We start from the raw sequence: 26,446 nt of genomic DNA, 5'->3' as shown, positions 1-26,446 counted from the left end.
GCAGACCATGGTGTGCGATTGTCGTCATCGAAGAGGGGTATCGAGTGACTGACGTCACTGATGATGATCTGTTCGAAGAACACCCTGACCTAGAAGAGACACGGGTGGAAGTGAGTCTCATATTTTGGGTCAAAATGATAAAGCGGGAGGTGCCGCAGAGGATGATGTTAGCGCTGGTACGCCCGGAATATTTCAATGACAACATGGCCCTAGTGCCAGCCAAAGTATGGACCACAGGGCCTTATGATGTAGGTCTCCTGAATGGGGCCGGCAAAGTAAAAATTAAATTGAAACCAGGAGCAATTCTGCCACGGGCACGACCGTATCCCATGTCCAGAGAAGCAGATGAAGGGATCGCAAAGACAATCTCTGCCTTGATGGAGCAGGGCATCCTAGTGACATCAGAATCACCTTGCAACACAGTGATTTATCGGTGGTCAGTCAAAATCTCGAAAACAAAATCTCGAATGACAAAAAGCCCGAAACAAAAATCTCGAAAAAAAAAATATCGAATTTTTTATTTATTTATTTATATATGTTTTTGGGGTCAGGTAAGTAAAAAAAAAGGGGTAAAATAAAAAAAAATGAAAAAAAGGGGGTTTGGGGGGGGGAACCCGCCCATTTTGAAAAAAAACGCATTGAAAAAAAAATTCGATATTTTTTTTTTCGGCCTTTTGTTTTCGAGATTTTTGTTTTCGAGATTTTTTGATTCGGTATTATCACTATGAACCGATTTATCCTGTCAAGAAATCAAAGGGAGGGTCCTGGCGTTTAATCCAGGATTTACGAGCATTGAACGACATAGTCGAAGCAGAGTTCACTCTAGTCCCTAATCCATACACAATTTTGTGCAACATACCCACTGAGGCAAAATACTTCACGGTGATCGATTTGAAAAATGCATTTTTCTCGATTCCATTGCACCGTGACTCTCAAGACCTGAGGTCATTTACTTTCAGACAAGTGCACCTGAAAAGTACGAGGTTGCCACAGGGGTATTGCGAATCTCCGTCCATTTTCAACCGAGTCCTGCAAATGGACCTAAGCAATATTGTGGTGGACAGTGTTGTTTTGCAGTATGTAGATGACATTCTAATCTGCAGCATCACTGAAGAGCAATGCCGACATGACTCTGTCCAGCTATTGACTATAATAGCTGAGAAGGGATACAAAGTGGACATGGAAAAATTGCAGTACTGCCAACAGGAGGTGTTGTACATAGGGCAACTGATCTCACATGAGGGGAAAAAGGTAACCCCAGAAAGGGCTGAGGCCATCATGAACATGGCCAAGCCGCGCATAATAAAGCAAATGCAAAGTATCCTAGGCCTGTGCAACTATGTCAGAGAATGGATCTTTGACTACAGCTCATATACCAAGCCCTTGTTGCAGGCCCTTAAAAAGGCCCAGGCGACGAGAGAAGAAATTGAATGGAATGAAGAAATGGAGAAAGGGTTTACAGAACTCAAGGGGGCAATTGGAAAGGCCCTAGTCCTCCGGATTCCTAATTATGCTGAGGAATTCTATCTGTTTTCTCATACTGATGGCAATTTTATGACGGCAGTGCTCGCGCAGCAAACCTCACTGGGGTATAAACCCCTAGCATATTACAGGGGGAGTTTGGACCCGGTCATGAAGGGCCACTTCCCATGCAAACAAAATCTAGCCGCCGCCGCGTTCGCCATTGAGAAGGCATCATTCATTGTGATGGGGTGCTCCATGACACTATATGTTGAACACTCACTATTCGCCATACTAGAGAAGCCAAAGGGCACGCTGACTTCTCAGAGAGCATCAGCATACAAGGTGATTCTCTCTAATCCATCGATCAAAGTAGTGCGATGCAAAACCGTGAACCCTGTTACGTTCATAGCTGAGCCAGTCACAGAGGGAGAACCTATACACTACTGTGCGAACTATGAGGAATTCTATGGTGAGATCCCCAGGGTAAAGGAAAATTCCCTGGCGAGTGGGGAGATCGTCTTTCTTGATGGGTCTTCGAGAATTGACCAAGAAGACGGACAAAGGTATACAGGCGTGGCCGTGATCAAACACATGGCAAATGGAGAGTCCAAGTACTTGTCAGTGCACGAATACCATCTCATTATTCGGCACAGGCTGCAGAACTAGTGGCATTGATACTCGCCATTGAGAATCACGCAGACCAGGAAGTGACAGTGTACAGTGACTCTGCCTATGTGACGTCAACAGTGCTGGCAGGAATTGGGCGCTGGAAAAGGAGGGGCTACCTCCGAGCAGACGGCACACCAGTGCAGCACGCAGCCCTGTTGGACAGGCTGATAAAAGCACAACAGCTCCCAGTGGGCATAGCGGTCGTAAAATGCGCTGATCATACCAAGGGGACAGATTTCGTGTCACATGGGAATCATGAAGTGGACATGGAAGCCAAACGTATGGCATCCAAAGCTGAAACAATCATGTACGTGGATGTGGCACTTACCCATGAAAGAATGATGATAGCACGAGCCACACCAGAAGCCTATAGTAATATGGGGCAGTCTCAGTTAATGGAGCTCCAGGGGGAGGCACCTCAGGAGGAGAAAAATCTGTGGAAGCGTCAAGGGTGTTCTTTAAACCCCTCAGACGGATTGTGGAGGCAAGACAGCACTGGTAAACCAGTAATGCCTGTCGCCCTTCTCAGAGTAGCGCTAGAACAGATTCACTACCCCATACACATGACAAGAGAAAATCTTGCCACAAAGCTCGCCGAAGACTGGCTCATACCGAATTTAGCAGAGCATGTTGCATTCTTTATGGTAAACTGCATTGTCTGCCAACAATTCACCTCTAGGCACACATTAAATGTAGTGAGAGGAGTCATCCCCAGACCAAATAGACCTTTCCAGCACCTTCATATTGATTATGTCGATATGATTCAGGTGTGTAATGGGTACAGGTATTTACTTGTGGTGGTGTGTCCCTTTTCCAGATGGGTAGAAGCAGGTCCCTGTACATACCCTGACGCTGCCTGTGCTGCTAAATTCCTGGTGAGGGAGGTTTTCCCTAGATGGGGGGTGTGCGAGGTAATGAGATCAGATAATGGGGCTCATTTCGTGAACGCAGTGTTCGAACAGATTAGCTTGTTGCTTGGTATAAAGCACAAGTTCTCGTCGGCGTATCATCCAGAGGGAAATGGGATATGTGAACGAATCAACGGCTTGCTCAAGGAAAGGATAGCCAAGTTGAAGCTCACATTAAGAAAGGGATGGATGCACTGCCTACCACTGGCATTGTATGCGCTTCGGAACCAACCAGGCTCCGACCATCATCTCACGCCGCACGAAATAGTTACTGGGAGAAGGATGAGGACTCCCCTTACCCCCCGAGACAGTGCTAGATATGATGCCCAGTCAACTAGGGAGGTTCTAGGAGAAGAAATGGAAGCTTACCTGGACTGTCTCACATCCAGTGCCACTGTCATTACAGGCCAGCTGCAGCGACGGCAGAAAGGGGACAGCACGGCGCAAACCACAACAGATAGTGCTGATGCAGGCGCAGCTCACAGCCTTTGTGCGCCTCTTGTCTACCCTGGAGACAGCGTCCTTGTGAGGAATTTTACAAGGAAAAGATGGGACGAGCCAAGGTTTAATGGCCCTTTCATCGTAGAGGACTGCACCCCGTCCGCTGTTAAGCTCGTGGGCAGAAGAGCCTGGATCTTCCTGAACGATATCAAGCCGTTCATAGGCGAGAGCACTCCTACTGCATCTACCGCCGAGGAATCCACAGACAACGGGGAAGGACCTCAGCACATGCAGACAAGGTCTATGGTGAGGAAGAAGGATGCACAAGCAGAAAAGACAAACTAAAGAACTCGCTGTCAAAATTGTGGCTATAAGCTGAATTTTTCCTCTAAGCACTGAATGAGATACAAGACTTTCAGGCTAAAGAAGAAAAACGCATATTCTGAAACCGCAGTGACACGGGTAGCTTGATCACGTTGAGCCACAAAGCATTGAACATGACCTCTCAGACTCTGATAAACAGTAAAATAGGACACTCCTGTAAACTAAAACCGTTATCCTGAAGCATCCAGTATCAAGACTTTGTCCACGGACATATGGTTCACCCCAGCAGAAGTCTTAAGTGGGATGTTGTGGTGTTTGAGCTAAAACATGGCGCTGGTGCGCAGTGCATTCTGGGAGCACTCAGAGCCATAATGGATATTTATCCATGCCTCAGTGGAAAGCTACACTTGCTTTGCGAAACAACATGTTTTCAACGTTATTCGCTGCTGGGCTTGGAATGCAGGCCTTCTCAGCCAAGGACACGGCGCTGGGAAAGCTAAGATCCGCAGGTGCCGGCTGGTACCTGATAGCGAAGTTTGTTTTGGTTTGCTATGCCTGCGCGAAGGTTTTGAGATGAGTTATGGAATTGTTTTCCGGGGCGTTTAGGAGAGGGAAGCGCTTTGCTCCTTGAGGTTAATGTCAGTTGACCCAGCTGGCAACCAACGGTCACCCATCAATGCGCAAGCGCATTGCCAGAAGGTTCGAGAAGTTGCCACCCCTTGTTGAGGAGGGCATATATGCGGAACCCCTCAACGGTCAGACGGGATAAGCACAAAGACCTCAGTCGGAGGGGGGACGCTTCGGTCCGACATACCTGTGGGCTGTTGTGCTCTTGGCCTGGCTGTTATCAGGGTCTTTCAGCCGCTTCTGGCGAGATGAGGTTTCGTTAAGTTACGCCCACGGTGATGTATTCTTTCTTTGACTTCTTTATGTTTTCTGTGATCTATGTCCATGTGAGTTTTATGAGTTATTTCTATGTACCTGTAAGCTTTGAATAAATAGCCATAAAGAGCTGATTATCTTCTAAAGCGTGCGTGGCTGTGAATTATTGTGTTTGTCTTTGGGTTGAAGTATTTGCTCTATAATTGCATTGGTGATTTATGGTAGTTCCGTGCACTTTTCAGAGGAGAGCAATACGACTACCTGCGTTCAAAGTATTGGCTCTGCAACTGTACTGGTGATAAATTACTGTCCGTGCACTATTGGCGAGCAATACAGATGTACTCACCTATTTTCAGTTAGTAATACTGACCTATCCGTCACTCATAGGAAGAGAAACAAGTGTCACAGAATACATTCAAGATCCAGAAAATAAGAAGGTAATCAGGCAACTACTGACTGTCATCACAGAGGTCTTCGCCGAGTTGCCCGAGCACAGTGAACAAAAGACTAATGCTCCCACCTCAAGCGGTCATTGATGAACTTACCTACACTTTATTCTTTCGAATCGTAGAGGAGTGCCCAGGACTTGTCGGGAGAACCACAGATACACTGACTTTCATCAGAGATCCCCGAAATAAAGACTTCTTGAATCAAATATGGAGTAAGTTGAATCATGTGGTAGCAATCCACGCAGCAGGAAAGTGCAAGAACTCTCACAACAACAAAAAGACTTGTGATCAGGACCCAGCAAAACAAAGCAAATGTCTCTGTCCCCTGCAGACACGCAGCTAGCCCACAACGTCCTGATTAGGCTAGTTACTAACCAGAAATGGTGGGAAGGCCTGCTGATCTTGACATTGTCACTTTCCTCAGAGATCTAGTCAATTTCCTACACATGAAGACCCTTCTCCATGGCATCATGCTCAAAGTGGAACTGTCCAACTTCCAGCGAGAATTCCTGAGGAGATTCCAGTGAGACCTTTCACCGAGGGACAGATCGAGGAGACAAAGACTGATCACACTGCAAGAAAGGCCTGTGACCTAAAAGCCAAAGAATCAGAGCAAATGTCATTAACACCTGAAGACAGTCGGTATGCATTTCGTGTTTTCTTTCATCTCCGTGAAGACTTTTCAGAACTAGTGGGCAGACCCCGCAACATTGATGTGCCCGCTTTTCTTAATGATCCAGCAAAAAATGCTCAATTGAACAGACTCCTAAGGGCTATTGCATCACAACTAAGAAGCAACTATGTACATCCACTGCTAAGAAGAGCCTTAGAAGGGAGAAATCCAAGATAAAACTTTTCATCATCCTCCCACCGGGAACAGAGCAAGGACAGTTCTTCATGCTGCCAACGTAGGACAGATCGAAAAAAGCAAAATCGAGGATATCACCATCTTGGTCTCATTTATCTTATTTTTTCTATTCTTTCATCATCGTTCCACAGTGGAATAAATGAGGGAAAGAGAGACTGTTCAGCAACTCGACCTCGAAGGACCAAGTGAAAGGAACAGAGACACGAACTTCACAGCCGTGTTTGCCCTTTTTGACCTTTTTCTTATTTTTTTCTACCATCTCATATGTTCACTTTTATTTTTATTTTTATTTTTTCAATATTTTATTTTTGCGTGATTTGGAACAAATCCATCCTTTCATGGTGTCACTGTGAACATTTTCCTGTATATCCTCAGGGCCAAGGCGAGTTGGAGGAGTGCCCTGGGAATGCGGTTCCCACAACTATACAGAATAAAAATGATGTGCTGAAAACGCTAGTCTAACCTTTTTCCATAGTCTAGCAAAGGAACTGTACTCCATACTCAGAGACTATCATCATCACTCGCAAGAGGGGGGACATTGAACAGCACTTGTCACTTTAGTGTTTACTCAATTTTTGAGCAACGAGATTAGAATAAGAAGAAAAATAAACTATTGACTATGAACTTGTTTGAAATGGGGGCCCAAAACAGTAACTTAGTCGTGCCACCAGCGGAAGGGCGCCCCCGGTTTCCTGGAAGGAGATGTTGTAAGCTGTCTTTCAAAGCCATTATCTGTATATGCATAGTGATTATTGTAGTATTTTTGTCTCTAACTATCAGAACTGCATTTTTTATTGGTGCACGAAGCGTCCCAATGTCTGTGCACCCACCAGGTAATGAACGTCTGGGCCCCACAAAAGCACCCAGACCTTATATTGTCATCCCTGTCCCAAGAAAAACTGATGATAAAGCAAACGATTTACAGTTGAATGTAATTAGCAGTAATACGTATACACTTGAAGTAATGAATGGTGAGAAAAGCTGGAATTAATGATAATGCAGCACTGTCCACGGCACGCACCCATACACTGAGTGCATACGAACAAGGGCAAGTGCCAATGGCTACGCAACCGTAGGCCAAAACAACTGAAAGAGAAAAGTCACCCGTGGAACAAACAGCTCCAGAAAACAGGGAACCAAGCGAGAAACCGAACAGAGGTGGCATAGCAAAATCCCTCAATAGAACGGAGGAAGCCACGAAAGACCTCACTGAGAAAACACATGCGGTAGTCGAGTATGTGCTTCCGCTCATACTTAGAGCAAAGAAGCTACATGAGGAGCTGGGCAAGAAAACCATTGAGACAGTAACAAAGAGCATGCCAGCTCCAACGCCAGACGTAACTACCGAGCCTACGACACTGCCACGTGTTGGGAGGATGATAAGCCAAATGTGGTGGGAGGAGTTCTACAAAAGAGTGCATGAGGGAAGGAAAAGAAATGCAAGCCCTTCCTCTGCTACTGCAGTGTAGGAAGTGAGACCTGCACCACCAAGTATAATACCTAAGAGACTACCTGAACGAAAGAGCAGTACAGACGCATTCAGAGACATTGTAATAGCCAATTACAGAAAAATGTTAAGAATCACGAGAAGCCCATATGGAACTGACAACGAACTAAACGATTACTTGGACAGCACAGCCCACCTTGGAAACAACATTTGGTACCAACACATGAAGGAAGTTGGACGAAGCGAATCAGAAGGAGAATGTTTCGTCTGTGCACTCCTGCCGTACAGCATGGGCAAGTCCAAAATCTTTGTGGCTGTAGAAATCGGTGTCCCCACAGCACACTGTATGTCACACGTAGACATTTATGGGAAGAGACGCCTCGTTGATATGGTCCAACGAAAAGGACTACCCTGATGAAGACGGGTTTGTCCAGGACAACAAAACAAGAAACAGGGCGCACACCAAGAATCATGTGATTAGATATGAAAACCCTGACATCAAAGGATCAGGAATAAGGTGGGAAATAAACTCAAGACTGAACGTCCGAGGGAAAAGGGCAGAAGAAGCTCAAATCTGGAAGAAGTGAGGCCAAATGCAGATCTGGGGATCAGTAGTTTCTCCAGGCGGTTGGGAAGAAGGAGTCGTAATCTGCCGAGCTTGGATGGTCCTTGGAGCCGCCAAGAAGCAATAGAAAATTCACAAAGACTATGTAAACCACTATGGCCAAATTTGGTAAAGCTGTTAACGTGGGTCGAAGACAGAGGAGGCCCCCTGCAGATAGTACGGCTGGAAAACCCAAAACTGTGCTTTAGAAGCAATGGCACGAGGAAAATGGGGGAGAATCAAAACTGCGGACGAATATATGAAGCCCCAGGGATGTCGCAAGGAACCGCAGTCCTTACTTACCATTACTGGGCATGTGGATCCAAGGCCTACATAAGACTACCGAGGAACTGGGGAGGCATATGCACACTGGTGAACGTCCACGTTCCTGCACTAGTGATTCCAAAAAATTAACTGAATTTGGACAGTTTCCCGAAAGCAGATGCTCACCTGAGGAAAAGGAGGTCTGTGGAACTAATGTCAAGGATGAAGAGAGAGAATTACTTCTCCACCAAATCAGAGGATGCATTTTATGCCATTATCTACGAACACAGGCTGTTTAGCCTAACTTCATCCGTATTTACAACAATACTCTTGCCGCATATCCAGGTTGGTGCAAGCACAAAGTGGTTGCAGATAACGAGATGGGAATTACTGCAGACCATCAATACCACCATAAAAGGATTCAACGCGATCAAAGAAGAACTAAGCGCAGTCCGGCTGATGATCTCCAGAACAGATATGTGCTTGACATGATCACAGCGATGGATGGAGGTGTTTGTGCAAAAATTGGAGAATCATGTTGCACTTTTATACCATCACACGACGAAGAAAATGGAACCCTCACAGATGCCATAAGCATGTTGACAACCCTAAAGAACCAGATGATCGATGAAACAGATGAAGTGGACGACGACAGCTGGTTTGGAAACCTATTCTCACAGGTCCCACAATGGATAGCTGATATATTCAAGTTTCTGGGAGCCTTGCTAGCAATGGTGCTGCTAGGATTCTGTGTTATGAATATAATCATCACACAGTGCCAGAAAACTGCAAAGAAGACCATTGGGATTAAAATTATGGTCGATGTCGAGCCAGGCTGGAAGCCCAGAGACCTGACAGATGAGGAGATTGTCATGATCTCTGCTTCCAAAAGGTCAGGGTTTTCCCAACTCCCTTGGAAGCAGATCCATAACCCAGGTTCCGAGTGCCAACCAGTCCCAATTGGGACCTTTTGGACCCAGTCCTGGCGCCAGTGGCACCAGGCTCATAAATATGCCCAGTCCCAGCGCTGGAAGCGCCGGGCTCATAATGCTTGGGTGGACTTACCTTCAGCAGACCATGCTGCTTACTTGCCTGCCAGTTGAGCCTCTGATCCTCTTCTGTTTGGAACTACTTTTCCTGTTGGGTGGGGCTGGAGCCACTCCCTAAATTCAGAACACTGGAACTCTTCTGGAAGGCAGGAACTCTTTTCTTACCAGGAACTCTTTTCTTACTTAGGCGTGGCTGTGGAAGGAGACACCTAAGCACTACAGGAGGCTATTTAAACCACACCCGGTGGATGAATCTTGCTTTGCGTTATTCTGCAACCTCTGCAGCAGAACGCTCATCGTGTCTTCTGCATCCGGTCCTGGGCCTAAGGAAAAAGGCTTACCATCCTGAATCCAGTCTTCAGCAACACCTATAAAGACAAGAAAGAACAGGTTAGCATTCCGGCATCTGAAAGGCAAAGGCTTACCATCCTGAATCCAGTCTTCAGCAACACCTATAAAGACAAGAAAGAACAGGTTAGCATTCCGGCATCTGAAAGGCAAAGGCTTACCTACTCTTCGTGCGCTCCGGAGGTCTTCACACTGCATTCCGGCATCTGAAAGACAAAACAAGGTGCGTTTAAAGACATTGGGGAACTTTAATACTCACGTGCCATTACTCCTTTCCACATCTAATCCAGTGGGTATTCCGGCACCCTGCAGCCGCTCCGAACTCGTACCTGCAAAATAAAAAGACAGTTAGAGCGCATAGTGAAGCAGGCAACAAGCGCTTACTTACGTGCTTCCAGGCGCTTCTATTCATCACACGGGCTCCATCTTCAACTCACTTCAGCCCGTCATCCGCCATCGCCGGAACCCTGCAAAACAAGAGACATCATTACTAAAGACTTTAAAGACATTTGAATGACTCGAAACTTACCGTTCGTGCAGTAAATGACGGACAGCAGTCCTCTGAAGTCAAGAGGCCTGCGCTACCTATCCAGTGAAGAAACTGGTTACAGCACCCTGCCCCGAGGCAGATGGAGAGCTCGGCATTCACTTACCTAAGACATCTTACTCTACACGTCAGGCATACAGTGCACAGAGGTCCAGCCCAAAGAGCCAACCGGGTGCTACACATCACCTTTGAAGATACGGTAGTCGCCCAGTCAAGACCGGCGCCTCTGCGAGAATCAGGTGAGCGTTACAGAACGCAAAGCCTACCGCAAAACTCTCGCCCAGGCGCTATGGAAACCTCGGATACTGACCCCCTAGCCCGGTTACTTGGGGAACTAAAGGCAGAAGTGCATGCAGCTCGTCAGGAAACGAATGCTCTAAGAAGGGAACTAATTATTTCCAAGGAGAGAACAGACAATCTTGCTAGACAAGTGCTACAGTCACAAGCCGGACAGACCCCGTTACCCGCATCAGGGGCAAATATTCCTTCAACATCCTCTATGAATCCAGTGCAGATCAACCTACCTGGGAATGTACCTCTGGCTCCGCCCGAACGATTTTCTGGTGACCCAAAGAGGTTTGCAGTATTTATCAATCAGTGCCGGTTGCACTTCTTATGCCGGCCAGCAGCCTTTCCAACTGATCAAGCAAAAGTAGCTTTTGTACTTTCGTACCTTAGTGGCAATGCGGCAGACTGGTCGATCCCTCTAGTTAATCAAGATGATCCGGTTCTCCATGATTTTCAAGCCTTTCAGCTCAGTATGGAAAAACTGTTCGCAAGACATTCACAGGGGCAGGCCTTGGACAATGAGCTTCTTTCGTTGCGACAGGGTAATCAAGACCTTTTGGCTTATATTGCATCTTTCAATAGACTAATAGTGGAAACTCAATGGCCTGAGGACAAAAGGATTACGCTGTTTTATAGAGGTCTACGTGGAGAGCTCAAAGACGTTTTAGCCCAAGTAGTGAATCCCGCACAAGACTGTTCGGATTATATAGACTTGGTCGTTCAAATAGATCACAGGCTGCAGAACAGGAAGGCTGATCGTTCCAAGTTTGATGCTCGAGTATTTTCCAAACCGCCAACTCCTTCCAAAGGAGTAGACTCCGGGGAACCCATGCAAATAGGGGGTCTGAAAGGTCCTCTAACACAAAGGGAGCGTGAAAGGAGGAAACAGTTGCAATTATGCCTATATTGCGGAAACTCAGGGCACTTTCTTCGAGACTGTCCGGTGAAACCTGCCAAGAAGGCAGTAGGAGCTGCAGTTACCAAAGTTACAAACTCTGAGCAGGGAAACGACCTCGCCCGACAAGAATAGAGGTCCTCTTGCCGAGCGTGAAAACCAGTTCCGTGACCTCGCATTTCGTGATACCTATGGTCCTCATTAGCCCTGATAATCCGGATCGATTACATGCAATTGAAGCTTACGTCGACAGCGGTGCCATCGGCAATTATGTGGATCATGAAATGGTTTTGAGGATGAATCTAACTCTTTGTCCCAAGGCTGTAAAGGACGTCATTACTACGGTGGATGGTACGGAGATAGCCTCCGGGCCAGTAACGCATACCACTCAAGAGGTGACGCTAGTAAGTCAAGATGGACACCATGAGAAGATCGTGTTCGATGTGATCAAGGCCCCTCAAGTTCAGATTATTCTAGGAATACCTTGGTTAGAGAAACACAATCCTCTGATCGATTGGCGAGCAAGAACGGTCCAGTTTCCAGAATGTGTCTCTACTTGTCACCCTCCACCTGGTGTTGCACTGGCCGCAATTTCTTCAGAGACTCCCCAGTTACCTCCTGAATACCTAGAATACCAAGATGTTTTCCGGAAGGATCAGGCTAACTCTCTACCTCCTCATAGGTCTTATGACTGCCAGATAGACCTGATACCTGGATCTACTCCTCCTTGTAGTAGAATTTATGCCCTCACCGAGCCTGAGAACCTTCACCTTCGACAATACCTGGATCAATACCTGGCAAATGGGTTTATTCGTCCTTCCAAGTCCCCTGCTTCTTCAGCTTTGTTCTTCGTTCCAAAAAAGGAAGGAGACCTTAGAACTTGTATCGATTATCGCTCCCTGAACCAGATCACCGTTAAGAATAGATATCCGTTACCTTTGATCCCTGAACTCCTGGACCAAGTCAGAAAAGCATGCATATATACAAAGCTGGATCTTAGAGGAGCTTACCACTTGGTACGAGTAAAAGAGGGCGATGAATGGAAGACGGCCTTCCGCACCAAGTATGGGCTATTTGAATATCAGGTCATGCCTTGCGGACTTTGCAATGCCCCGGCCGCCTTTCAATATTTTATGAACGATGTCCTCAGAGAGCTCATAGATGTATGTGTTGTTGTTTACATTGACGACATCCTCGTTTATTCTTCATCGGAATCTGAACATCGGAAACACGTGAAAATGGTCCTCGAAAGATTGCGTCAACACAAACTTTTCGCTAAGTTGGAAAAATGTGTTTTCAACGTGACTGAAGTTGAATTCTTGGGATTCATATTATCACCTGGCGGAGTGCGTATGGATTCAAAGAAGGTCGATGCAGTTCTCAAATGGCCATCACCATCCTCCGTAAAAGGTGTGCAAAGCATGTTAGGCTTCGCTAACTTTTACCGCAGGTTTATCCCCGAATTCTCTCGAATAGTCCGGCCCATCACTGCCTTGTTAAAGAAAAACAAACGTTTTGAATGGTCTACCGAGGCGGAACAAGCTTTCCAGGATTTGAAGACTAAATTTATCTCTGCACCAATCTTAAAACACCCTCGCCCCGAACTCCCCTACATCGTGGAAACTGATGCTTCAAGCCTTGCCATGGGGGCAGTTCTATCACAAAAGGACCCGGTAACCAATCAGTTGCATCCCGTGGCATTTTGGTCCCGCAAATTCTCGCCTCCTGAAATCAATTACACGATTACTGACAAGGAACTTCTGGCTATCAAGTCTGCCTTTAAGGCTTGGCGGCATTATCTGCTGGGGGCCCGACACACCGTTACTGTGATTACGGATCACCGAAACCTGCAATATTTGAAGACCGCAAAAGCCCAATCCTCTAGACAACTCCGTTGGGCATTATTCTTTGCCGAGTTTGACTTCATAATTACCTATCGACCTGGTACAAAGAACGGTAAAGCCGATGCCCTTTCTCGGATGGGAGTGGAAGAACACTTGGTCAACCCTAAACCTGTACCAATCATTCCCGAACAAAGAATTCTGGGTGTAATCGCCACAGAATCCATAGAGGAAGTTAAGGATAAAGCCAGGCAACTTGTAACTCCAGCAGACATACAGAATTGGCATCTGCAGGGAAAGGACTTTGCAGTAAAGGACAACTTATTGTATTTCCAAGAACGATTATACCTACCCAGCACAGATTTACAGAAAAAAGTAATCTCTTGTTATCACGACTCTTTAATGGAAGGTCATCCCGGTATAGCCAAGACCTCAGAAAAGATCAAGCGCTACTTCTGGTGGCCGTCTTGGAAAAAAGATATCAGAGACTTTATAATGTCCTGTGGAGTATGCGCCCAAAACAAGAGTCAAAAGGAAAGACCAGCAGGCCTCTTACGCCCTATTGACATCCCACCTCGCCCTTGGCATACGCTTTCTATGGACTTCATCACCGATCTACCTCCATGCTCCGGATACAATACGATTCTAGTAATCGTGGACTTATTCTCCAAGATGGCGCATTTCATTCCGCTCAAAGGCTTGCCAACAGCAGCAACTCTGGCCCGAGAATTTCTCGAAAACATCGTCCGACTGCACGGTTTTCCTTCGGTTCTAATTTCGGATCGAGGTAGTCAATTTATTTCTCATTTTTGGCGAAGTTGCTGTCGGTCGGCTCAAATTGATGTGAGACTATCGACCAGTCACCACCCTCAGACCGACGGACAAACCGAGAGGACCAATCAAACTCTGGAACAGTATTTACGCTGCATGCTGCAACAAACTGAAAAAAACTTGGAAAGATATCCTTTGGATAGCCGAGTATGCCTACAATAACTCTGTCCATTCGGGAACTGGGAAAACCCCGTTTTTTCTTTTGTACGGCAGTCACCCTCGAACCTCAGAGTTGGATCCCCTCCAAGATCTTGAAACACCAGCAGTAGACTACCTGCATTCTACAATCACCCAAGCCTTTAAGGAAGCTGTTTCTCACCTTCAAAGGGCTAAAGAACAATACAAGAAAGGAGCAGATCAACATCGGAAGGAAGCCCCTCACTATCAAGTAGGGGATCAATTCTGGTTATCCACCAAATATCTATCTCTAAAAGGGCCACGCACATTCAACCCAAGATACCTTGGTCCCTATTCCATCACTACCATAGTAAACCCAGTAGCGGTCAAGTTGGACTTGCCCCCGCACATGAAGATACATCCGGTCTTCCACGTCTCTCTATTAAAACCCGTGCAACCTCAAACCCGACTAACCAAATCTCCAAAACCTATCCTAGTGGATGGAGAACTCGAGTTTGAAGTCAAAAGCATTCTGGACTCCAAGATCTCCAAATCTAAACTATTCTACCTAATTGACTGGAAAGGCTACGGCCCCCAAGAGAGATCCTGGGAACCTGCTGAATATGTCCACGCTGCTCGCCTAATCAAAAGATTTCACCGAACATTTCCTGACAAGCCAAAACCCCCGGAGAAGCCCTGTTTGGGAGGGGCCTTGAGGGGGGGTACTGTCATGATCTCTGCTTCCAAAAGGTCAGGGTTTTCCCAACTCCCTTGGAAGCAGATCCATAACCCAGGTTCCGAGTGCCAACCAGTCCCAATTGGGACCTTTTGGACCCAGTCCTGGCGCCAGTGGCACCAGGCTCATAAATATGCCCAGTCCCAGCGCTGGAAGCGCCGGGCTCATAATGCTTGGGTGGACTTACCTTCAGCAGACCATGCTGCTTACTTGCCTGCCAGTTGAGCCTCTGATCCTCTTCTGTTTGGAACTACTTTTCCTGTTGGGTGGGGCTGGAGCCACTCCCTAGATTCAGAACACTGGAACTCTTCTGGAAGGCAGGAACTCTTTTCTTACCAGGAACTCTTTTCTTACTTAGGCGTGGCTGTGGAAGGAGACACCTAAGCACTACAGGAGGCTATTTAAACCACACCCGGTGGATGAATCTTGCTTTGCGTTATTCTGCAACCTCTGCAGCAGAACGCTCATCGTGTCTTCTGCATCCGGTCCTGGGCCTAAGGAAAAAGGCTTACCATCCTGAATCCAGTCTTCAGCAACACCTATAAAGACAAGAAAGAACAGGTTAGCATTCCGACATCTGAAAGGCAAAGGCTTACCATCCTGAATCCAGTCTTCAGCAACACCTATAAAGACAAGAAAGAACAGGTTAGCATTCCGGCATCTGAAAGGCAAAGGCTTACCTACTCTTCGTGCGCTCCGGAGGTCTTCACACTGCATTCCGGCATCTGAAAGACAAAACAAGGTGCGTTTAAAGACATTGGGGAACTTTAATACTCACGTGCCATTACTCCTTTCCACATCTAATCCAGTGGGTATTCCGGCACCCTGCAGCCGCTCCGAACTCGTACCTGCAAAATAAAAAGACAGTTAGAGCGCATAGTGAAGCAGGCAACAAGCGCTTACTTACGTGCTTCCAGGCGCTTCTATTCATCACACGGGCTCCATCTTCAACTCACTTCAGCCCGTCATCCGCCATCGCCGGAACCCTGCAAAACAAGAGACATCATTACTAAAGACTTTAAAGACATTTGAATGACTCGAAACTTACCGTTCGTGCAGTAAACGACGGACAGCAGTCCTCTGAAGTCAAGAGGCCTGCGCTACCTATCCAGTGAAGAAACTGGTTACAGCACCCTGCCCCGAGGCAGATGGAGAGCTCGGCATTCACTTACCTAAGACATCTTACTCTACACGTCAGGCATACAGTGCACAGAGGTCCAGCGCAAAGAGCCAACCGGGTGCTACACATCACCTTTGAAGATACGGTAGTCGCCCAGTCAAGACCGGCGCCTCTGCGAGAATCAGGTGAGCGTTACAGAGATAAAGGACTTTGTGAAGGCCAGTGAATTTTCACCAGAGGGAACAAAATTCACTTATCCCAAGAAACGAAGAAGGTATGAAGGCAAATGGATTTACTGCAGTCCAAATGGACAATGCCAGTTGATGACCTGGAACAAAGATGAGCATGTGAGAACAGCAGGAAGCTTGAAAGGGGTGATAAAGATATGGACACCAAAATTGCATACATTCACGCCATCTTGTGTAAACCCAAAGAGACGATGAACAAGAATCTGAAGAATCAAAGAAACTGAATATAAAGGAAGAGCAGAAGTGGTTGATGAACCGACCAGAGGGGGGAGTGTAGAGGAGGTCCCAGATATGACCTGCACCCCTGCCCCCCAGTGCGAGTTACCAGTTAAGTACTTGTCAAGGTACGTGACGTATGAGGAGCAAATGAACCTACAGAAAGCTGCACTGGGACTCTGCCCCGTGTACATAAGGAGATAGGTACCGGTTGAAGCAGCCATAACACGACAACCCTGGGCAGCACGGTACCCTATCAGACAGCCGTACCAGCCGCTGATGCGAAATGAGGAATGCCCGCACACGATCTACGAGGAGACCCCTGAAGCCTTAATGGAAGGCCAATGGAAATAAACCAAGGGCCCGAGCAGCCCCGAGAACAAACAGAATTGGCTACTGAAAGCATGTATGCCAGTACTAGTAACTGCAAGGATAATTATAATGGATACAGGGGTGAGACACTGGTAAGACGTAAGAGAATGGTGCCATGAGACAAGATGGAAGCAACCGCCCTGTTGAATGTGTGTAAATAAGCTTGAAACTCAAGATGCTAAGAAATCGATATTGCCTGCAATACTTAGTAGAAGAATAGAGCAGCAAGCGCCAACCATATATCTACCTCAATACTGCACAATGTACACGTGCAACTCCATTTTGTAAAAGCAGAAATGTACCATTTCCAGCATCACATGTTGGCTAGTATTTCTCATAATTATTAAAACCACATATGTTTGGTATCATACATGTGACCTGCCTCTCTACCAGCTCCCGGTACCCAGGACGTCACTGGATCTGAAGGGCCACCGCAAATGTGTTTGCCTGTCTCCCCATTTTCAGGAGAACAAGAACAAATAACTATCTTGTCTCTGAGCTCCTGAATACGGACTCACAGCAACCTGAGTGCCAGATCAACCAGGAGCCCTGTGTTTTTACTGTTTAACTGCTTTGAGCCGTTCAACCCATTTGAACCAACATGACACTTCGGTTCTAGTTTTGGCACTCTCTCGATCTTGGAACAGCTGTGGTGCACCTTTGAACCAGTTTGCAGCCACACCGCACCAGCTGAGCGTGTTGTTACCTTAGATAGAACAAGAAGCTCATCATTGCACCTGCACCGTTCAAGCCATCTTTTGGACCACAAGTCTCTTCATGGCCGATCAAGTCGATGGTCAAAACGGCCCTGGTGTTCTCACCAAACTGCGACATTCGAACACTTCATCGAACCTCCTGACCTATGCTTCCAGTGTTCAACATCATCACCCTCATCATGGCCCTAACGATTCACATCTCTCGAGCACTGCTTCGACTGCAGTGAACTTCACCTCGACCCGCACTCGACCTTGGTCCCTATTTGGAGCAACACGACCGCTGCATTCGATCCTGGTTTGGCCCACTCACACAGTGCCAAGAAGCCTGGTTCAATGCTGGCGAACTGCCACAGACAGCAAGAAGGTACTATTGACTCCTAACTGCCCCTGAGGTCCATATATGGGACCCTAGAGACTGGTTAGATTACTATTAATCCTTTTCCTCACACAAGAACATTTCCTTTTACAAAAATTGTGACATTGTGGTTATTGATTGCTTTTCACCCCTGTTATATTACCCAGAGTGCTGCATCTTTCCAGATTTTGCGTAGTCTGTGTTCTTTCTGCAGTGGTGGTGGGTTTGTTGTAGTGCATTCAATTTAGTTCGTTTTGCATATGGAGCAGGTTATTAAAATATATTCATATACATATTTTTGAATTCTGATTTTTATACCACCGTAAATGGACATTCCTTTGTATTAGACCGTTGAATGTTTCTGTTTGGGTTAGTATCGGTTCTCTTCCACACCCCTCTTGAGATTATAGCCTGCCATCGGCCCATGTTACCTCAACAAGACAACGGAGCTATATCTCTTAGCTTTGTCTGTTTCACCTTTATAATTGGAATTGCTCTTGTTTTGTAGAAGTGTGAGTAGACGGTTCAGCCACTACTCATCCTTGTACTCCACTGGGGCAGAAGTCATTTTGTTATTGTCCAACTTAGGGGTGCAAGTGTCATTACAGACAACTCGAGGTTCACACTCATCTCTATGGTGTAACTCAGTGCTACTCGTTGGAATATGTCCCCATAGTTGATCATTACAGTTCTTTAATTCTATACCTTTTCAATTCAATGATCAAAGAAGGCAGCTGTCTTGTAATGTGCACATCAGTGTGTGCCATGCAGTCAGTGATTTGAGAGCCTAGTCTTGGAGTTCTGTATGTGTATAATGCTTGTATGTGATGGATGATGTGTATAGCGTCTTGCGTGAGGTATTGGTTGAACGTAGATGTTGACAGTGGGTCCTGATGCGGGACGCTTTATAAGAGTTTAACATACCTTTCTGTGTGGACCGTTTAACAGGTGTGCCTTCAAATCTTAATATGAATAGTTTGTAGCTTGTTAAAGGGTACAAATTCACATGCAACCAACCACCTGTGACATCACTGTACATGACCTTCAGATGCCCATGCTTTCTAAAAAAAAGTTTCTAAAACTTGATTCCCCGCCACCCTCCCGCCCCCGAAAATCGGGTTCTGCACTTTGCCATGAAACTGCAAAGCACATTCAATTCACCTCCCTAATCCAATTTGTGACGGTGTTTCAATCTACAAAATGCTTTTGCCAACACACATTCGTTAAAATGAAATGGCAGCCCAGCCATTGTCCTAAAGTTATTCTCCTCCATCCAAGGTATCGCCCAACACAGCACATAGCCCACATAATGGCAATGCAAGGGAGATGGACGCAAGATTGATCTCATCTTCAGAGCAAAGTGCCTTCAAAGTGCCAGGGGTTGGCACCCATCGGAAAGCTGGAAACCCAGTGATGCCTCAGCAGCTACAAAGTATCTGAACCCACAGGAATGCAACCTGTCGCTCCTGCTCTTATCTAAACAAGCCACTAAATCACCTTGGCGCGCATTCAACAGGTGCGCCATGACTAGGACCGTTGCCCCTGACTGAACACCTGACATCTGCCAGCCAAGTGCCTCACAAAGTCAAAGTGTCGTGCCTTTCCAGATGCTTTTTTATTCTGACATGGATATTCTTTCATGCCACGTTGTGTGCCAACAATAGTGATTTGCAGGTGGTTCTGCAAAACAGCAAGAAAAAGCGCATCATGTTTGAAGAAAGACGTCATAAACCATATTCTCCAAGAACAGCGCTGATTGGCGGTAACCCTTAAATCCGGCGGTAGCGCTGTTACCGCTGGATTTAAGGGTCCGCCAAATTAGGGCTTTGGCGGATTTCTCCCCAGCTCTGAGCTGGGGGGAAATCCGCCAAAAATTCACTCTCATACCGCCGGCGGGAAATCCGCTGGCGGTATGAGCGTGAAATTTCCCCATTGAGCCCAATGGGGCATTCCCGAATTGGCTCAATGGGGAATGGGGATTTCCAAATCTGCCAAACCCGTGATCCGGCGCTAAAAGCGCCAGTGGGTTTGGCGGTAGGGCAGATAGCGCCAGCGCTATTAGCGCCGCCGTTACCGCCCAACTTGTGATGAAGCCCACAGTGCCATACGGGCGTCGGGAAATGAAACTATAGCACACCAATGTGAAAGCAGGCGAATGTGTCTGCGCGCGTGTGTGTGTTTTTTTCTGAAATTGTTTTGTCTGTTGGTCCACTCCCACTGCAGGCGCTGCAGAGGGATCTTGGCAGGACTTCACATTCCATGCGCTCTTTTATCTTCCTGTCGGTAGGCTAGAGGTTTGTTGCTCAGGGCAAGCCAAAAGTTCTATTTCTAAAGGTAAACATATAGCACGAGAACACCCCCACACACATGCTCGAGACACTGATGGTGGCATCCGTGCCTTGCCATGAAATGTGAACGCAGCCTGTCTGACTCACCCTCTCCCAGTGGAAAAGTGTTCACTTGAAATGAGCCACTATTGCATACCAGGGCCTTCATCCTCATGGAGCATGTGTGTTCTGCTTTCTGAGGCCAGGTGAGTCGTCACCACTATGCTTAGCTGCCTAACGTGTTGCACCACATTAAATTCACATTTTCTGGATTCTGGCAGATTTAGTGTTACCACGTTAATATTGTAATTTATTGTCATTGTTGCAACACTCTTATGGATGCTACAAGTCATTCATCATTTGCCTATGAAGTGTATTAATGAATAGGGGCTTGTAGAAGCGTGGGAGAAAGGATTAAAAAGATCCCAACATGCACTGTTCACTCTAGAGTAGGTGTTGTTCATATAAAATGAACAAGGGCAATGTTAGGGAGATGTATCATTTGTATGCTTCATCCACTCTCCTAATGAGACCCCCAGCACTTTTTGCAGGACTTCTGGACCTTTTTCTTTATATTCTGAATGAGTGGAGCCTTTTTCCACTAATTCATTCTTCTGGGCTCTCTTTTGTGGAACTCTATTCTTTGTATTCTACCTGTAGTATGGTGTCTGGCTCCATAGCTCTTAAAGGCATCTGTAGTTTAATGTTGTAGCACACAACTCCTCATGGGCAGTGTTGCTGGGGATCCTAAGGGTCCTCCTTTGAGATTATTTTCCTATATCCTCAAGTAACTACTGTTCTTAAGGATAGAGAGATACTTAGTATCTCTCGCAAAACTGTATAGTCTGAGAGATTGGCACACACCACATGGAGGGCCAAAGGGATACCTAGTATCCCACTTACTCTACTCCTGTGACTTTTTAGTCACATAGACAATCTTTTAGTTATGGCTGGTGGCAGTGGACGTGTTCTACCAACTATTGTGTCATTTCTGTATTGCAGGCTATGTCCATAGCCCCGGTAGGGCACAATAGGGGCATCCAAGGAGTAACTTGAGGCCTTGCTTATTCTTTGTTATCCCTTCTTCTACCATTCTGGGAGGGAGGGGCCAAGTGTCTGTTTTGCCTTTGGCGGGAACCCTTGGGTGTCCCAGGCTAGGCTCCAGAGTGTCTGGGCAGGCACGAAGTGGGAGAGGAGTTTTAAACCCCTCTGTCCTTTATCTGCCAGAGTGCCTGAATAGGACCAGCTCCCACAGGTAGTGTGTGCTGGAACTGTATAAAAGGTGAGTCTTCTGGAGTGAAAAGCAAGTCCATCACTGGAAGCTGAAGTAACCAAACAAGAAGACACCCAGAGACGCCTGCAGCCCCTTTGCAACACCATAAAGTGACCACTGCTGTCCTGGCCCTGTTTTCTGTGTAACAGAGGAGCACCGAAGAGGACGACTCCTTCCCTTGTGGGAACAACCAGTACTAAGACAAACTTTGAATTGAGCCATCTCCCGAGGAACTAGGAGTTTTCAGAGCTGCGGAACCCCAATACCATGAGAACTGGGGCCTATTGTGGATGCATCGTCGTGGAAATGCCGAATCCATCCAAATGTTTGCGGAGCCCTCAAGGACACACCAGAAATCCGAATCAATTTGTCCATGCAGGAAGCAAAGAAGGTTGACCGGGCGATCCGCGACCTTTGTTGGTACTGCAGAAAAGGCGCCAAAACTGCAGAGTGAACCAAGAAGTTGTCCAAAGTCGTGCCCCTGGTCCTCCCTTGAGAATGCTGCTGAGAGATCCTGCCCATTGTCCTGCCTCAAGTCATCGGTCCAAGGAATACAGAGGTCGGTTCCAGAGCTGCCACATCGCAGAGCATCCAGCACAAACATTTTTCTCTAACCTAAGGTACTGTGGGGGAAAAGGTATTTCTTGCCTGATTCCAGAAAGTTGCTGCAGAGCATCGGAGTGCATGTACAGGTGTCCAGGGAAGCCCCCTCTTACCTTTGACTCAAGCCGTTACTTATGTCCCTTTAGAGAGTCCTTGTTAAGCCTTCTTGTATCTTCTTCCCTAGAGACTGGAAAGTATCCACATGAACATTTGATTTTCTGTTTTGCGACTTTAAACCCGATTCGAACTACCTTTTAACTAGGGTTGTGTTTTTGACTTTAAAGGACTTACTGTGCTGCAAAACCTTCTCTAGAACCTGAAGCTCTACTAGGATAACACTAAAAAATGGTTTTCCTCTGCAATAATCACTATCTTACATGTGTATGAGACAATTACTGTATTATTTTGGAGGTGCGCGGTTTTATTGATATAACTGTCAAACTCCTGTAACAATTGTATGCGTTCAGCAACAACCAACTAAGAAGTGCCTATTTGAAAGTATTGAAACATTTAACTATCTGTGATAGTTTAATGTGCTTTGCATTTAATAGTGACTCGTGTGTAAATATAATAAATATATATTTTAATTTAAATTATAAGTGTAAGTGCTTCTTTGATGTACATGTCTAACTGGGTTCAGTGTACTTACCTACAGCTCACATCTTCCTCTTAAAATAAGCCTGACTGCTATGCCACTCTACAAAGGTCCTGAGTTAGTACAGACTGATACTAAGAGTTGGGGATCTACAAACCACTGGGATAGCGTACTAAAGTCTTACTATCAGTAGGACTTTAGGAAAACTCCCCTAACAGGCATTATAAAAAAAAAAAGTGCCTGGTTTCATTATCAGTAGGTATAAGTGTACACTTCATAGCGTAATGCAGCAACACTACCAAAGTGCTGAGAAACCCTCCCTACACTGAGCATGCACCAGGTAGGATTCATTTTTGGACAGTCATGGTCAACTCGGACCCAGTGGGGCCAGAGAAGCCAGCATTTCACCCATCAGGGGTACCTCATACCCTGGATCACAGCCTGCCCTTAAACCAATCCATGGCAAGCACCAAATTAAAAGAAAAGGGGTACACACGCGGACCCTGGAAATGCAAATCTCCACAGGGAGTCTTCTTATTAGAGACAAGCTGAGAAGAACTTGTGAAGGAGGCTCGACTTTATGGCCACCCCAGAAAAGGGATACGTTTAGGTGGTGTTTTTTCTCTTTTCCTCTAAGACAATGGAGTTCAAGTTGCGTGGGCTGTGGACACGGCTCATGATAAGGAGAAACGGCATGCAGTAGAGGATGAATAGGTAGTGGACTATTTTTTGTTCTTCTCACCCAGAGCCAGATATCTCATTTGTTGTCATGGAATGGGCCCAGAAGGGCGAGCAGCGCTCGATGCTATGAATTTTGATGGCGCAATTCTCTCTTCAGGGTTCGGGTGAGCCGTGCAAACGGGCTTGGGACAGTGGTGTGTTTCAAAAGAGCCAAGCTAAGAAGTGGAAGAGGAGAACCAAAGGTGATGGAAGGTTGTCCTGCTCTCTTTTTACTCCTACCAACCAGATTTTCATTGATTATTCAGCCAAAGAAATATTGGTTTCTATCTTTTTCTAAAACAGAAATATTCAGTAGGCCGTGATAAATCTGATGAGAGTGAAAAACATGTTATCCATGCATTTCTGTACAAAACACACACAGTAATTTGAAGAAAACATACATGTATGTCAATAACATACCAAAATTGTAAGATCATTAAAGCAATTGGGTCATGGATGTCTGAACAATTCCAGGTTCCTGGCTGGCAGATGAAGTGCTAATAACTGAATGTTTCTTCTTTATTCTCCCTGCACCTAAGTATTATTATCCTTGTTATATGAGGTTGTTCATCCCACACCTTTAAAGTTCCTTGCCTCATGAGGATACTGAGCCATTTTGCCCACACAACTTCTTGTTCTGCTTTAACCACAGGAAATGGTGTCTGGTGGCCAGGCAAAAGCGCTGAAGATGCTCTGAGATCCCACAGCTGCCACAGATTTTAGAGAGGTTCCTGAACTACTTCACATGTGTTCCATCAGTCTGATAGGTCTCCTCACAATGCGTTCTGATCTGCGCATTGCTTTCTGCTGTTTTTTAATTGGTGTATCAGCAGTCATTAGAGTCTTGTCATCCTGCAATATATGGTCACTTATTGGCAATTCTACAAGAATGTGGTGCTTCCTGAAGTGTAATGTGTTTCAGGTGATAGGGTGCTTCAGTGTCTCTGCTGTGGTCAGTGTACCTTTGACCCGAAACCTGAAAGATAGTGAGCGGGGTGAGGTCAAAGTATAGGTCCAATTTCTTGTTTGACGATTTTGCCCTATTAATTGTTCTCCTCCATTGAAACCACGCAGACAGGTTCTGGCTGCTAAGTTGCAAATACTTTCATCTTTCTCTTAGTCTCTTGACCTCAGTCTCTCGTGCTGTCATGTTCCCTTCAACATACTGCTGGTCATTGGTTAGTTAAGTCCTGGGCTTCCATCCCAGAATGGAGTCATATGGACATTTCCCTGTTGAGTGGTGTAGTGCGTTTCTGTAGCCTCTCAGCAGGGCACAAAGTGCTTGTTTTAAGAACGTACCATTTGCCTCACTTCTCTGACCTGTTTTCTTGATGTGGCTTATAAAGCACGCCATCATTTTGTTTGCCTGGGCACATAAGGGCATTCATTTATTATCAGTCACTCCCCTGCACTTGGCGAAGTTTACAAAGTGATACCAATTACGGGTCGACTTCTCTGGCAGCAATTGTTGCTAGATGCATCATGATTTGAAATCTGAAGTAATGATCCATTAGTACTAGTGGATATTTGCTGGTTGTCGTTATTGCAAAGGTGGCTGCTAGTGTCGTCCGGAGAGCCTCCGGTCTATTAAGTGTAGAGGTTCCAGATTGTCCTTTTTTCTAGTGCGTGTCCTGAGGAATGTGACATGCCTGTTTTCTCCTCACAACCATAGCTTCCAGGGTCAGTCATCTCAAAGTGTCATAACGTTGTTATTGGGTTGCCATAATGCCCCACCTGAGTGGTTCCTGGCTTCATGCCTCCCCTGTAAGGTGTCAATGATTTACTGCTGCAGCATCTTGGTTATCAAGATTCTCCATTTCCCTTGTTTCTGAGTGTCCCTGTGAGTTTCTTGATTGTCCTCATTTGGTAGGTTACTTCTGGTATCTGGGAATGTTTCCAGCATTGTTCACTCGTAAGCTTGTATATGTCCCTGAGTGTTCGATCTTTTTAGTTTGGGCTATTGGCACCTATAAAGCGCAAACTAATGCAATCAAATACAGATTCAAGTACATATAAGGCAGAATGGCATGTGACGAGGGACACAGAGGAATGGCATTTGAGGAGGGACACACAGTGTACATGTGTTGTTTGGTTATGCGCCCACCCATTGCATGCCCATAGTCATGCGAATCCCTATGGCCATTCCCACCCATTCCTGCCTCTCCCCGCCCAGAACTCTTCCTCCTGGGAACTCTTCCAGCTCTGAGCTCGCTTTAATGAATCTTTTTGTTTCGTTCCCATTAGAGGAAGAGCCCTAGCAACATATCAAGATCATGTGACTTACACCTAAAGGATGTCACCTTTTTTACAATGTCAATATCTTTCACTACCCTGCCATGTATGGACGAGTGGAAGGCAGAGGCGAGCGGAGCGGTGTGAGAGTGTTCGGCAAGCAGGCGGTTTATTTCCCTCTGTCCTTCCTAACACACTTTCCTGCTGGGAGATCTGCTGTAAATCAAGATTATGTTTTGGTACTTGTCGGATGCTTCCATCAATTGTGTTCATGTGCATGTGTGCTTGGAGGTGGGGTATGGGTAGCCAACTTGCGGCAGGTTATGGATAGAGGTCCACAAGTGATGTGGCTGAGTGGGAATGCAGGGACACCTCTATTATTCCTGATCTTCCGCCACATGTAATGACAGGGACGCTGAAGGGGTCTTCTCTTCCTTGTTACGGTCACAGGTAGAAGTGTAATCTAAATCATTGGCACACCGAACCAATTGTCTCCATAAAATGTTCTGGACAGATTTTCTTTTTCCTCTTTGCAAGTTACATTTAGCATCAGCTCGGCTTGGAAGGTGTGAAGAGAGTGCAGTGTACAGCCACGTGTTACCCATGCAGAGCCATGCAGACACACACACAATATCCGGGACTGTGCGGTCAACGCTTTAATGACCTCGGAATTCTTTTTTTGAAGCACAATTCTTTT

The sequence above is a fragment of the Ambystoma mexicanum genome, chromosome 6p (genome assembly GCF_040938575.1).
Source record: "Ambystoma mexicanum isolate Mex_15411 chromosome 6p, UKY_AmexF1_1, whole genome shotgun sequence".
Classification (NCBI taxonomy): domain Eukaryota; kingdom Metazoa; phylum Chordata; class Amphibia; order Caudata; family Ambystomatidae; genus Ambystoma; species Ambystoma mexicanum.
This window is presented reverse-complemented; position numbering follows the sequence as displayed.